This window comes from Myxocyprinus asiaticus, chromosome 9 (genome assembly GCF_019703515.2).
Source record: "Myxocyprinus asiaticus isolate MX2 ecotype Aquarium Trade chromosome 9, UBuf_Myxa_2, whole genome shotgun sequence".
Taxonomy (NCBI): Eukaryota; Metazoa; Chordata; class Actinopteri; order Cypriniformes; family Catostomidae; genus Myxocyprinus; species Myxocyprinus asiaticus.
The window spans coordinates 4,361,980-4,374,494 of NC_059352.1; the positions used below are offsets into that span (position 1 = coordinate 4,361,980).

General features: G+C 35.8%; 1 protein-coding gene across 7 annotated transcripts in view; it reads right to left on the minus strand.

The window, feature by feature from the left end:
- LOC127445655 (transcriptional enhancer factor TEF-5-like) overlaps nt 1-10,729 on the minus strand; it is a 79,029-nt gene extending 68,300 nt beyond the window's left edge. For all 7 annotated transcript variants that reach the window (XM_051705880.1, XM_051705876.1, XM_051705875.1 and 4 more), the window contains exons 1-2: nt 10,576-10,729; nt 10,099-10,173 (exon numbers count right to left, since the gene is read on the minus strand). The gene's annotated coding sequence lies outside the window, so the exon portion shown is untranslated. The remainder of the gene's footprint in view (nt 1-10,098; nt 10,174-10,575) is intronic.
- Between the last annotated feature and the right edge of the window lie 1,786 nt (nt 10,730-12,515).

The window sequence follows — 12,515 nt, forward strand, 5'->3', positions numbered from 1 at the left end:
AGAAAGGGTCAAAATGACATAGAAAGACAATGATTTGAGGGCTAAAACATTCTTACGCAACAAAGAATACTAAACATTTGAACATTGACGTTTGATCAATAACACTCCCCTACATGAATCTCAGGGATATTAACAGCTTATGATTTCTGGGTTTTCACATTATCTGTTGAGGTGACTTTCCAGGACGCCAACTGCTTTCAGATGACCATATGGTTAACTCGAGTTCTGATTCAGTCGGCAGAGGAAAGACTGACACAAAGCGTGGCGTGTGTGCCAGAGGACTCACTCTCTAATGTCTGATTCAGCACTTTCCTCGGAAAATCTTCAGGCAAATTTGTCAAGTACTGCTCATGCCTGACTTGGTCATTTAGTGGCTAAGGCAGGGGCTGGTGCCAAACCCCATGAAAACCGAAAAGACATGCATAGAGAAACAAATGCTCACAGGACTCTCGGGATGGCAATAAGAATGAGGCCCCATGTACTGAACTCTGGAAGTCACACTTCTACAGCAGAAAGACAGACAAAGAGTGAAACACAGATACAAACCAATTCCATATAAATCGTATTTGCAAATTGACTTCTTGAGTATTAAGATGACCCACTAAAGGTTAGATTAAAGATTTCCAGAACAAATATGGTATGTTTAAGCAGATAAACGACCTGTAAAGCAACATTCATTAGTAAGATTTAAATTCTAAAGATGTCGGTCAGCAAATCTCCTAAAAAAGGGAAATTGCTTTTCATATCAAAACTAAACTCGCTTTTTACGTTCTCTAAAAAATGGGAGTAGTTCTTGTGTAGGGTATTGTGGATGGTCATCAAGGCTTTGCTATACGATTTCTTAAGGCCAAAATTGACTTCGGTTTTGCTGCGTGCCGGTGCATCTCCCGCATAGAGTGCAAAACGTAAATTTCGTCATCAGCACAGCACGTGCAGACTGTCCGCATGCAGCCTGGTTTTTCTAGACAAGCGGACAGACTTCATCTTTGCACATCGCCGGCAGATGCGCCCAGCATCAACTGTCACCAATGATACAATGTCATTGATTCAACATGTAAGCATCGATTTATATATTTTTTAAGATGCACTTTTATTTTGAAATTCTCGCCAGCCACGTCTGTACGCATTTCCGTCAGGCTATGCAGCAACCTTATGATATTCATCTTGCTTTATAAGCGCTAAATATGCTTCTCATGTGGCCACACGGATGTGCACAGTGTGATTGAAGCCTCAAGTTGCGCTCTGCTCTGTCGGTGCTCGCTCGTCAACAGGGCTGCGAACTCCGGTTACAGGACAGCGCCGGATGGCTCACTACGCGATTAAATCGGGCATCCCTCAAAATTTTGGCGCATAAAACACATTTGAATTCTACATGAGAATTTTCTTTTTTAAAGCGCTATGGAGCAATTCAAATGGCTAAACAGCTGCGATATTCTGAACAGTGCTAAAAAGGCAAAGGGAAAACACCTGCCCTGCCCCAACATCAATTACAAATGTGGAAGTTGATATCACATACTCTCCTGTCGGAAAAAGTTGATGGGTATGCAAGTATTTTGGATTGAAATACTTGCTTGACTGTTGTAGAGCTGACAAATTGTCATTGTAGTGTTTACCTCATTCCACAAGGCAATGGGCCATCATCAAACGATTTATGATCACATGTATGTGTCTTTATTTTTTTCAGAGAGCTCAATAAAACATTAAAGTTACATATTGGTTGCATTTTTGTGATAATAAATGTAATTGATTCGGTAAAATATAGCACATAATATCGATCGCAGGGCCCTGAATCGAATTGTGGCAGTCTTTGAGGCATCGGCAAACATCGGATTGCTGGCTAAGAGAATCGATATAATAGCATATCGTGATGAAACTTGCAATTTACACCCCTAACAGTATACCCGAGCCATTAGTTGTTCTGGATGATTGCTAGGAAGTTGTGGGTGGTTTCTATGGCATTGCTAGGGTTTTCTGGGTGCTTGCCACACTGAGTCCCTAAAAATAGTTTGTTTCCTCTTTCAAAGCAAGTCTTTGGGTTTTGTTTGTCCGTTTTATCATCTGACTAAATAAAAATACCAACAGGTCCTGGTACTATTTTATTCCAAAATCAAAATAAACAATTAATAAATTACATTTTGCATGTAGAAAATTAAGCCTATTTTTAGGGTCATTAAGATTGTTTTTTTTTTTCATTGCACCAATATTTTTATTACAGTTACGCACATTTTCCCCGTAGGTCATTATGATATTCTCATTACTGCAATAAGGGATATATTATTTCAAATGTTAAATATTTAAATGGCTGTTACGGTAATGAGAATCATCATTGAAAACCACGGGAATAGTAAAAGTAAAATGTCCAGACGCGTTTTGGTAATGAGAATTGGGGGGTAAATGTGCTTAAGTATCCTGAAAATAATGTCACAATGCAAAAAATCTTAATGGTCCTACAACAGGCTTCGTTTTCTTCATGCAAAATAGCATTTCATATATATTTTTTGTATTGATTTACGGTTAAATATGACAAGGAGATTTTCTTGACTGGTTTCGTGAGAATCACCCAACACTATTCACCGTAACAATTTGTTGACTCCAATAACAATCACGCCAAGGATCTTCTAATCTAGGGGAACAATAACAAATAAACAGCATGAAAAATTAGAAGAACGAATACAACCCACCACAAAACAAGACTAAAAATAATCTAGGCCTACTTGTTTTCCCAAATCGGGATATTAGATTAGACCTCAGGTGCATGAGTGTATGGAGCGTTGCTGACTGCTCTGTGAACTGGCTGCCACAAACAGTTGGTTTCAAGAACAACTGGAAAGTTTAGCAACTTCAGACAGACAGAAACAAAGGCGATACTGTTCTAGCCCATAGCTCGCCCCTCCCACGAGTCGAAAGGCCACAGAGAAGCCAAAAATCTTATCTGCCAATGCCTCACACAGGAAATGTATGTAAACAAGTGTCTCGAAAGCAGGCATTAATTTTCAGCGCAATGTAAACACAGTTTCATAGGCAGCCTCTACATCATAATTAATAAAGCATAGCGACACATTGTGTGTGTTTTGGCTTACGTCTCTCCACAGGCTCCTTCAACCGTGACGTAAGAAAAAAAGTATTTAATTTAAAAGGGAAAAATTAAATTTGGGGAACTGAAGACCACATAAAATGTTTCCTTTTACAAATACAGGGCGGTAAAGAGGCAAAATAGCAGCGCATCATACGGGATGTGAAATTCACATTCTAAAAGAGTAAAATGCTCTCGTTTCCCTCAAATGCTCAAACACACAGAGCAAGATATTTGTTCAGAGCTCTGTTGACAGACAGGTAAGTGGTCACCATTTGGAGAGCCACTTCTTCGGCGGGTGCTAAAAGGGCGCTTCAGTCTGCACAAATGGAAAGAGGCTCATTACTCTCTCAGCTGGGCCCTTAACACAAACCAGCTAAAGGAACTGTCAACTGGCCAGCAACATAAACACACATGGCACAAACAATCCGCTCCAATCACACACGCTTGCTCTTTAAAAGAGGATATGCCTGCGACCTGGGGTGAAAAAATAAAAAATAGTTTCATTATTTCTTCATCTAGAATAATGCGTGTATGCGTAATTTTCTATGTTAAATAAGTGGAGAGGTTGATTGCAAACTTCAGGCCTGGTTTGGGTGCTGGGAGTGAAATCTCAGCACAAGAACAAACAAATCATTAAAACACGGGAGCACGGGAGAGCAAAAGCAGACGTTGAAATGGCGTATACCCATTTGACAAAGCCTGAAAAACGGATGGTGGTTGTGGTTGGTTGTGATGTCTGAAAATGAGAACAGCAAATTTGCAGCTGAACAACAAACGCAGTCCATTGCAGAAACCATAAAAGGCAATATGTGGCATCTGTTCAAAATCACAAACAACTGTAAGTTTACAGACATTACAACAGCACTGCAATGCACAGATGTGTTGCACTCAAATCAATCTCAATATGAGGGATTTTCAGACAACAATGCGAAATTAATTTTCTGGCTGAATTATTGCAGAAAAATCACACTAAACAAAAAAATCTTCAATAAAAGAACAATAGCGACTATTTACTTGAATGAACCATTCATCTCGGCCACATCCGCACCAACCCGTTTTTTTTTTTTGCCAAACTATGCAATAATGAGAACATTTTGGAAGCACTCAGTTTTCGGTAGAGGAAAACGTCAATCTAGTGTGGATGATAGGCGTAAACGTAGCAAAATCACTGGGCTTCATTCACGAAGAGAATTTTTGTGTAAAACGTTCAAAAAGCAGTTGACACAAATTCTCGGATTCACGAAAGCTTTCGTATGTTCAAAACGTTAGTTGGTACGAACAAATTTGACACCTGCTCCCGACCACATGTAAACTGTGTGTAAACCATTCGAATGTTTTGTGTTCTTTTAGACAAACTTAGTTTTTACTTATTAAATAAGTAATGAAAAAAATAACTAAAAATTAAATTAGTGAAATTAACCTTAAAAAATAACAAATTAGGAGGAAAAAACTTTTTAAACCATATACTTAAGAGTTTCTTTGGTGCTTGCATTTATTTCTTCAAAGTAAAGTTTATTCCCAACTCTGCTTCATACGTTTTATATCGTTTTTCCAGCAGAATTGCTTGGCATAGGCGAAAAGTTTTAGGAAAGACTAAAATAAAAAATAAAAAAATAAAAATAATAATTAACGCTTGAAAAGTTTCTTCATTTTATATGAACTCTATCATTTAGGTTTCAGTACTTTTGTACAGGCATCGATATATATTGCGTTCCGTTGATAACGTGTGGTCAATGTTAATGCTGTTAAAGCTATAAAAAAACAGGTGCGTCCACAATACAACAGAAAAAATGCCCGCACTGTCGTAGCTTACAGTATTTCGGTCAAAGACCTTCTACAGGCATTCTAACAATTTCACTGAAGACTGTACCAGTTGCAAGTATATTACTGTTACAGTCTTGATTTACCCGAGAAGTTTCTCCAATGATTCTGCCAATATGCTGAATTGAACCAGAGAAAGTTAACGTTGGTGGACATCCTCCTGTATGCATTTTCTTACACTTAAGCTTCATGTCAAACCATTTTTATTGACCTCTTTGACCATTTAAATTCACAAAATAAATTCTGATTACATCAAAAGCATGTGATGACTGTAAGTTCCTCACTTTATATATATATATATATATATATATATATATATATATATTTTTTTTTTATGTGAATGCACTCTATTCTCATCTACTAGCGAGTCAGAAGCCTTCCTTATTTGGCGTTTTCATGGGCATGGATTATGATAATTGTGAATGAACGTGCTCGCACACCCTATTTATGAATGTTTGGAATTTACTAACACAAGTTTTCCCAAGAAATTTGAGGTGTACGCAGCATTAGTGAATCCAGAGGAAAGTTTTCATGAAGCTCCATTTTACGGGTAAATTACTCCCAATTTACTCACATATTTACGAAAATTTCATGAATGAGGCCCAATGCGTTTTGAAACGAAAACGTATTAGTGTGGCCATGGCCTTAGATTTGCTCTATGACACCAATTTTAGGGAGCTAACCTTGCCTGTCCAAATGAGTGTCTCCTAAGGCTAAACGAATGGTGAAACTTCTATTTACATATAAGTTTCAACAGAGGCTTTCTTCTTATTATTATTAGAACTTTATTAATCCCCGCAGCGCAATTAATGTAGGGCTACAGCAGTGCTTCACACAACAACACAATAACTAAACAAGAATACAGCATACCAGATCACACACTGAGAATAAATATTAAAGATAAATAAATACAATAATAATAAGAAACTTTGATATCACCCATTACATAGTCGAATAGCCACGGCACAAAGGTAAATTTATATCGATTTGTAAGGCACATTACACCACGTAGACCCCTCCCAAGGGGCAAAAGCTTGAACTGAGAGTGCAAGGGATGTGTTTCATCTCCCATGATGCTATAAGCCCTTCTTATCACCTGTTGCTCATAAAATACAGTTAAACTACGTTAAGGTACACCAGCAATTTTTGAGCACAGTTTAACAATGGCTTGAAGGCGGTTTCTGTTTTTGATAGACAGTGAGGAAAACCAACATATGAAAGAGAAACACAAAATACTCTCAATAAAGGAACTATAAAAAGTTATAAGAATAGACCTTTGAACACTGAAGGAGTTCAATTTCCTCAGCACATGTAGTCTTTGCTGTAACGTTTTAATAATGGCCTCAGTGTTCCGTTCGAACTGTAATGTTTTATCAAAAATTTTCCCCAAGTGCTTGTATTCTTGCAGTAGTGACTTACATAAGTGCACATATCATGTAAGTGGCAAATACCAGGACAGGTAGCTCAGAACTCACATCACAAGCTACGCTATACACTTCCCATACCAGACAAAGTTAAGACATTTTCAGTATCTCTCTATTCTAGTGTTAGTTACTTGGGAAAACATGACCATTGAATATTCGAAATAAAATACAGCAATAAAATACTGCAATAAAAGCACATGCTAAACCGAAAGCTAAAACAAGGTGTTTGAGTGTGTCTGTGGCAAAAATAAGTATGTGAGCTTCCAATATATGAGGTCTTCGTGTCCAAAATAGTTCATTTCAACTTTAATAAGCCAAACGCATTGGGTGAACTTAGGGTGATCTGAGACATTGGGTAATGTGGGTGTGTGGGACAACTCATTTCTGGTGCTCCATTACAAACAAGTCTTCGCTAATATGACCATATTGTAACTGGTTTGTCATGTGACTGACAAGGTTCCCACACCTTTCAACCAATGAATTTACATAGCGTTTCCATTACTTTTCCAGTCATTAGTGATTACTGGATTGCACACACAAATTGCAACTACTTTCTTAAACAGTTTAGAACCAAGCATATATACATATATATATATATATACACTATAAAAATTCCATGACTTTTCCAGGCGTAGAAATCACAATGACATATTCCTTGATATTTCCAAGTTTTCCATGAATGTTCCTTAGATTGAGGTCTCACTTGTTGGTGATCAAGTGTTGGTGTAAATTACAGACCTCAATAGTAAAAAATACATTAAAAAAAACTCACACTAATTCACATGCATGGCATCTGTTTTTGGAACTGGAACTTCCAGTTCCAGAGTAAAAAAAAATAAAAAAATTTATGATTTTGCTCTAACTTAACCAATTATGGCCAAGTCATGTAAAACAACAGACAATTAAAAAAAGCACAAAACGCATTCATTATTACAAAAAAAAAAAAACACCTAATGGATTGTCTCACCAACGCCCTGCAAAATGTTCTCAATCAATGAGTTTGAGAACATGCACTTTAAAAGTTAAGATTTCAGTTGGATTAAAGCAATAATTTTTTTTTTTTTTTTTAAAGTCATGTAAACGGGTTAGTCCGACTTAAATCATACCAGTCCAGTTTTTGTGAAATCAAACTAACATACCTAGATAATGCGAATGTAGATTGGTTCTGTCTAGCATTTTTACGTCAATCTGTGATCAATTCTTTTGAAGTTTGATACATAGGCCGTTCCTGTACACTACAGTCTCTATAACTCAAAGAGATTCAACATAAATTTCCAACAGTCATTTTATCCAAAAATAAAGTCTTCTAAACAAATTGGACAAATTGGAACACTATTTAACCTGGAAACCACTTGACCTACATCTAGCTGGATTTTGACCTTTTTTGTGTGGCTTTTAGAGCTAAGAACCGAAGGCCCAACCTTTCTTAAAGGAGGTAGATTATAAGACAACCCAAACCAGGGAGCAGAACTTGAAGAGGCAGTTTGTACTGAACTGTCGAGATCGAACCTGAAGTACAGCATTTCTTTTCAACGAAACCTGCCCACTAATAGTAAGTCTGGTGAACAATGACAATTTGGATACCATATTGAAACACACTTGCATATTTGTGGGGCAAGCTAAAACAGCATTTACATATTTTTGGGAACAAACATCTATAAATAGTTAGGTCTTACTCACCCGGAAAAAATACCTGTAAAATATAAATTAACACACTAAATATAGGGTAATGTTAGCTTTATCAAGGTGAGAATTTGTTAATATTCAAATACTAAATCTGAGGGAATATCGCTGTATGGTGGGAAGATCACTCTATGTCATGATGGTTTAACTGATGAAACTTTAGTTTTTAATGGCAAATATTTAAATATATCTATATTAGAATTATTTTGATGTTGTTTTTAAGTATAACCAGCAGTTTACAGACAAAAACACACAGAACGAAAATCACGTATATAAAAAATGCAATTTTTTTTAATATGGTTTTGACAAACCAGTCTGAATAACAGGATTAATATGAGATGCCTGAAGCTAACATGACCGTTTTCAAAGCAGTCACAGTTCATAGGCATAGTATGCTTTTATATCATAGTAAATTATGCTTTTAATCTGACTAGCCTATATAGGTTACTGAGTCAACTTCATAGGCTTCTTTTTATGGAGGTATACTTGTGCCACAATTCTGCACGCACAAGATGATATTTTGAGCACACAAAAAAATGTCTGCATGCGCAAGATGATATTTTGAGCATACAAAAGGTATTTTGCACGTAGAGTGGGTAGGAGAAAGCAAAATTTAAGAATTCTGAGCAAATTCACATTCAAAGAAACTTTATGCAAGCGCAAAATTGTTTGAAATTTGCTCAAAATGAATTTATCTTTGCACGAAGATACACTGCTTTACAAAACTGAGTTCAAGTGCGTGCAAAATAACTTTGTGCACTCAAAATATCATCTTGTGCGTGCAGAAAATGTTTTGTGCGCTTAAAATATCATCTTGTGCGTGCAGAAAATGTTTTGTGCGCTCAAAATATCATCTTGTGCGTGCAGAAAATGTTTTGTGCACTCAAAATATCATCTTGTGCGTGCAGAAAATGTTTTGTGCGCTCAAAATATCATCTTGTGCGTGCAGCACATTTTTTGTGCGCTCAAAATATCATCTTGTGCCTGCAGAAAATGTTTTGTGCGCTCAAAATATCATCTTGTGCGTGCAGCACATTTTTTGTGCGCTCAAAATATCATCTTGTGCCTGCAGAAAATGTTTTGTGCGCTCAAAATATCATCTTGTGCGTGCAGCACATTTTTTGTGCGCTCAAAATATCATCTTGTGCGTGAAGAAAATTTTTTGTGCGCTCAAAATATCATCTTGTGCCTGCAGAAAATGTTTTGTGCGCTCAAAATATCATCTTGTGCATGAAGAAAAATTTTTGTGCGCTCAAAATATCATCTTGTGCACGAAGAAAAATTGTGCGCTCAAAATATCATCCTGTGTGTGCAGAAAAATTTTTGTGCGCTCAAAATATCATCTTGTGCGTGCAGAAAATGTTTTGTGCGATCAAAATATCATCTTGTGCATGAAGAAAATTTTTTGTGCGCTTAAAATATCATCTTGTGCGTGCAGAAAATGTTTTGTGCGCTTAAAATAATATCTTGTACGTGCAGAAAAGTTTTTGTGCGCTTAAAATAATATCTTGTACGTGCAGAAAAGTTTTTGTGCGCTTAAAATATCATCTTGTACGTGCAGAAAATTTTTTGTGTGCTCAAAATATCATCTTGTGCATGCAGAAAATCTTTTGCACTCAAAAAATCATCTTGCGCATGTAAAATAACTTTTTGTGCGCTCAATTTCATCTTGTATGTGCATTACATTTTTTTTTTTTTGCACTCAAAATATCATCTTGCACATGCAAAATAACTCTTTGTGCTCTTAATTTCATCTTGTGCATGCAGAATTTTTTTTGTGCTCAATATCATCTTGTGAGTGCAGAAATTTTATTTTAATTTTTTTTTTGCACTCAAATTTTCATCTTGCACGCGCAGAACATTTTTGGGCGCTCAAAATATAATTTTGCCCGTGCAGAATTGTGGCACACATATAACTCCATAATTTGAGTGTCATTAATTTTCGCTTCACATGTACACCTCACATTTGTAAATTAAATAAGCAAATGTTGCATCTTTTATTTAAATCTATTTCTCTATTTTATGTCAACATCAATGTGATAGGAATCATTAAAACATTAAATGAGCCTGTTACGTTTGGTCCACGAGACTTACCTTTTAACGTATAAAGCAGTGATCGATCTCTCCAAACACGATTCTCGCTTCTTTCTCTTCCACCCCGTCAATTCTCTGGAAAAATAAAATCTCTTACTTTCAAACTCAAGTGTTTGTAAAATCCTGTTATCAAAGTCAAAAGGAGCTTGTTGTGCTGGAAAGCATGACATTTTCAACGCAACTTCAACGTGCATCAATGGCAATGATAGATGAAATAATGTTTTAAACTTAAAAGTCTAATTCAATGTTTAGGAGAAAAGTTCGAGGCTATCAACTTAAAGTAGCCTTCTTTACTTCCACACATGCACAATTACAGCATATCCACGCGGAATTGTGTCCCTCATCCCACCCAACGCAGGGAGTTCCGAGGAAAAATGTGAAATATGACAAAGATCCGAAAACTTCGCTTGAGCGGCATGAAATCCGCGACAAAAACGCGATCAGACAAAGGGAACGAGTGAATCTAGGAAAACTCACCTTTATTGGGAAACACCTCTACCGATAGGAAAAGACGATGTTTATTTCTATAAAGTTATATTTATCTTGGTGCTATTGTTTTCAGTCATATATTTCTCCGGGTTTGACAGTAAAGGTGGAATGCGAAGTATGGGTTTGGTATGAAATTCACGCACTTCAGTGGAAAACGAAGGAGGGAAAAAAAGTTTAGGGAGGGGCCATTGTGGAACGTCAATCAACAGGGCTGGGGGCGGAGACTTCTCCAAACGCCCCGCCCCTTTAAGCTGCAATGAAGAAAAGAAGCTGCACTTGGGCTACATTGAAAAGTTACAGATGCATAACCACTGTTAGTTAGGTTTATGTGATTATTATTTGGCAATGAAAGGTCTATGTTATGATAAAGTAGAGAACCACACAAACCAGTTTAAAAGTGGGTCAATATTGTTATACTCAACTAAAAAGATACAAATAATAATTTATGAAAGTTTCATAATAGTGTCCCTATCACTGTTTCACTGGTCACTGCTTTTTAGTCTACCAATTAAACATGTGTTTCTATAATATAATAAAAAGTGTATATACTAATATACTCATATATAAAACACTAATACTAAAGCCTAAAAGGCAAACAATATATATATATATACTATATATACTATAACATACTATAATATACTAATATACTCATATATACTGAAAAAGATTATATACTATTAGAAAATGTTGGGCAAACAAGATAAAAAAAATTCGGAATAGTTAATAAACATTTCCTTTATGTAACTTGTAGTGTTTATAGTCAGTTTAGTTTTAATAAACTATTATTTTGATTCATTGTTTTTCAATAGCAATTTATAACTTCTTTATAATTCAGTAAAAATGTAAATAGTTTATTATTATATTAAAAACATTTGTAACAATAAGTGAATTTCATTCTACTACTATACAGTGTGTTTATATAATATACTAATATACTCTTATATACCAAAACAGTACTAATAATAGAGACGTTTGGGCCAACAAAATTTCTGAATAATTCATAAAACTATCATTTATGTATGTAACTTGTAGTGTTTTTAATCAGTTTAGTTTTAGTCAACTATTATTATCTTTTATTCTTGTTTATTTTTTTTTCCAAAGCATTTTAAAAATTATTTATAATAAGATATAATAAGATTTAAATAGTTTATAACTACATTTAAAACTATTTGAAACCATAAGTGAATTTTCGTTCTATTGCTTATAATAAACTATGTGGTTCTGAGACCCTTAGAAGGCCATCACCATCTTCATCATCATCCTCATCGTCCAGGAATTCTAATAGAATCCATTCAACATTCCAGAGCGATGAGTGTGAACTGCGAAACCTCTTCACCACCACTCGTCTCAGGAGAGCAAAACAGTCAAAGTGAGTGATGTAATACTCTGGAAGCAAGCCTAAGATTATAATGCTCATTCTGTGAACTTCTTTTTCATGTACTGCTTTAACATACAAATTTACAGGCACAGAGCTCCGTCTGTATAGGTCAAACAGGAAACATGTGATTACATTGTAGAGTAAAATCAACTAAGCCAAGTTAAAATATTACAAAAAAGCTATGGGGACAAATCAGAGAAGCAATTGAAACTAAAACATCAATCACAGCAACTCTACGTGGTAAACTTTCTAAGATCTACATGTTTGGACAACCAACCGAACAGGCTAAGACAGATCAGATTGATGGTCTGTCCTGGGGCTGCTGGTTCAAAGAACAATCTCCAGTGTAATATCACAGCTAAAGCTGACTTTAAGGCGATAATGGTTCCAGAGAGACTTTAATTCTGTTGCACTATCCATTCATTCATTTGACCCCTTGCAATGGGGTTTATTTTTACCTTGCAAGATTTAGAGTGGTTTAAATTTAACATGAATTGGCATTTGCAACCCATCCTACTTCTGTAACGTAATGCATTTCCTAGTAAAA